Here is a 3,314-nt window from a genome sequence, read left to right as displayed (position 1 = left end):
CATGCATCAGCATCAAATGAGTCAAGAGAACACAGTTCATTGGTTTAAGGAAATTGGTAGACGAGGTAAAACGTTTTCATCCAGAGGGTGCCTGGAATTCAGTGCCTCAATGGTGGTAGAGGCAGAAACTCCTACCACATAGAAAAAGTACTTGGATGTGTACTTGCAGAGGAATGATTTGCATGGCTGAGTCAAGTGCTAGAAAGTGGGATTAGGCTGAGCATGATGACCAAATGATGGCGACATGGAGGCATTGTATATACCAATAAATTGAATGATGTGATCACATTCTTTGTTGTTAAGATGTGATTTAAATACAATAAATTGTCTATGGTTCTATGAAAATTCCCACCCCATCCAATATTTTACCAAGGCTTTGCAAGCCAAAATCTTAGGTAAAAATTACATGATAGTGTGACTTACATACCTCCATTTCTTTTTTACGTTTTGCCCCTTTAGACTCAGAAATTTTGATTGGAACAGCTGACATCTGACTCTAAATGAGTTGAAACATTTTCCTGTTATTAATTATTATTTCAGTAGAGCAAATAAAATTTGATACTTCCATGTTTAGCGACTTCTAACTTTACCTTTTCTATGATACATTGCAAATAACAGAGCATATGCAGAGTTTGCAATGGACGAACGTGTTGTTCCTTGAATCTGCTGTTAAGTATTATATAGTATGCAAAATTAATGACCAACTTTACATACACACATTTTCTGTATTACTTTGTAAGACTCTTTGTCAAATAATACACCAAAACTATTAAACATTATACCACTTAAAATAAACTATTTTGTTCAAGGAACTACTTTAATTACAACTGAGAACAAAGCTTAGCCTGCAACGTTTCAAGTTTTGGTCTCATGTTATAATTCTGGTCCACCATGACAGAATGAAAATTCAAATTCAGTTTTGGATAATGTAGAAATCCATATCTGACGTGCAAGTGATGGTGAGACTAAAATCATTCTTCAGTACCTTTAAGAGGAAGAAAATATTTAAATGTAGTGCACAAAGGTGCAAGGAGAATGGATTGTAGATGGAGGGAAGTACATCACTTAGCACTCAAGATGTATTCCCAGTAATGAGATTGCTTGTGGAATCAGCACTAAAAGAGATCATTATTTATTTACCAACTGCACGATGTGCCAGGAACTCCTGCCTCCTTGTTACTGCACCAGAAACCTTTAGGATTGGAGCAAGTTCAATGGCCAGTGACCACTGTTGTGCTTGTTAGCATAGAGAAATCTCCCAGCTGGAGGCAGCAAAAAAAGGGGAGGCAGCAGTTAACATCACATCCAATAACAGGTAATGAGGAAGACCACAGGATCTGTCCAGTCTGTATTGGTATTGGTTTATTATTGTCACTTGTACCAAGGTACAGTGAAAAACTTGTCTTCTATACCGATCGTACAGGTCAATTCATTACACAGTGCAGTTACATTGGGTTAGTACAGAGTGCATTGAGGTAGTATAGGTAAAAACAATAACAGTACAGAGTAAAGTGTCACAGCTACAGAGAAAGTGCAGTGCAGTAAGGTGCAAGGTCACAACAAGGTAGATCGTGACATCATAGTCCATCTCATTGTATAAGGGAACTGTTCAATAGTCTTATCACAGTGGGGTAGAAGCTGTCCTTGTCTGGTGGTAGGTGCTCTCAGGCTCATGTACCTCCTACACGATGGAAGAGAGGATGACACGCGTGGGTGGGATTACATGTAGAGCAGCCACTGCTGGTCCTCAGCAATGGCCTGCACTCATTCTGTCAGCCAGCGTGCATCCTGTCCCACATCTTAGTCCTACCAACACCAGCCCTCACAGGCAGCCTCTGCACGTTGCCTTCATCACTCACTCCACACTAAACCGTGCAGCAACAAGAACATCGCCTTATTCTTATGAGAGCACCAGAAGAGGGCAGGGCTTCACACCAGGTTCCCAGCACAGCTGCACACAACCCCAGTGGAGATCTTCCTTAAAGTATGGGGAGGTTATGTACCTGTGAGCATTCAAGACTCTCTAGTGCTCTTGGTCCTTCAAAATCAGCACCCAGGTTTGGCAATACCTGTGGAGGAACAAACCATTTGCGGCAGTTAATTCTTCTTGAGCCGGTTAATATTTTTCAGCCCAGCGTATTGGGGGGGGGGGAGGGGGTTGTACACAAAAGCTCAAAGACACAGGCTCCCAGAGAAACTCTGGAGGACCAGAGATAAAAGGAAAAGGAGCACAAGGTTGAACCAGCTGGAAACAGGGCCACCAAACAAGGCAGAAGATGTATGCACCAGCCTCAGAGCAGCATTCCCAGGAATACTGCTGTTATAGGGATTGGAAAATAACAAAGAAATAGAAAGTGAACGTGAGATAAAATGGTACAAAAGCTCCATGAGAAACTGAAGACCAAGGATCCATCACGTGTCAAGGGGAACCCCATGGCCATAGTGCCATGGCCAGTTCTGGTTCTGATTTTCATACCCACCATCAGCTCACTGCAAAGTTCAACTTTCTGCCTTTTCTTTAACTTATTCCCCTTGGTAACAAACCCTTTCCCGCCACTGTGCCCGGCGGGACCGCGCAGGCGCCTCGTGCGCGGATTTGAATCCAACTGCCACCGCGCGCGCCGGAGCGGCGAGCGCGCATGCGCAGCGCTTCATTCCTCCTCCCCCCCCCGACCCGATCTGTAACGCCGCCGGGCGGGACCGCGCGCATGCGTACTGCCTGTGATCTCTCCATTGGGTGCACAAAGTCAACTTAGATGGTGACTTTCTTCTCCTGGACCTGAAGGTGACCATCGTGGAAAATAGCACTCAATGTGATTGGCCTCTGTTGCATTGATTAAATTACAGGGCTTTATCATCTAATTTCCAATCTGGTATGAGCATTCTGATTGACTTGAAAATAATTGTCCTTCAGTGAAATTGTTACTCTCATATAACTTGATGATATTAAATCATATTGATGATTTTAAAGCAGCATTTAAATCAACTTTCACATCATATTGATGATTTTAAATTCACATTTCAGCATTTCTTAACCATAATACTTCTCTTTTAGTTGCATTTTGCCTTACCCAACTCAGCAGAGATAAAATACTGCAGATCCTGGAAATCAAGAAGATAATTGAAATTGAGATTTGGCAACACCGGTGGAAAGAAAACATTTGAGCCAGAGATTTTTTTTCTTGGGTTGGTTAATATTTCTTGGCCTCAAAAGCCAAAAAGGTCCAAACTGCAATTAAAGGCAGATTTTTATCCCTGAAACCTCATCTGTTCATGTTTTCTACTAATGTTAGCTAACTTGTTGACATCAATGC

The 3,314-nt window shown here is 42.2% G+C and overlaps 1 long non-coding RNA gene across 1 annotated transcript; it reads right to left on the bottom strand.

The window, feature by feature from the left end:
* Positions 1-427: 427 nt before the first annotated feature.
* Positions 428-2,517, bottom strand: LOC127583606 (uncharacterized). The gene is made up of 3 exons (XR_007958281.1): positions 2,481-2,517; positions 2,004-2,069; positions 428-496 (listed from the first exon to the last, which is right to left on the bottom strand). It is a non-coding gene; the product is annotated as an uncharacterized LOC127583606 (long non-coding RNA).
* Between the last annotated feature and the right edge of the window lie 797 nt (positions 2,518-3,314).

Source organism: Pristis pectinata, chromosome 27 (genome assembly GCF_009764475.1).
Source record: "Pristis pectinata isolate sPriPec2 chromosome 27, sPriPec2.1.pri, whole genome shotgun sequence".
NCBI classification, from domain to species: Eukaryota; Metazoa; Chordata; class Chondrichthyes; order Rhinopristiformes; family Pristidae; genus Pristis; species Pristis pectinata.
The sequence above is the reverse complement of the archived record's forward strand: the minus strand, read 5'-3'. Positions and strand labels throughout refer to the sequence as shown.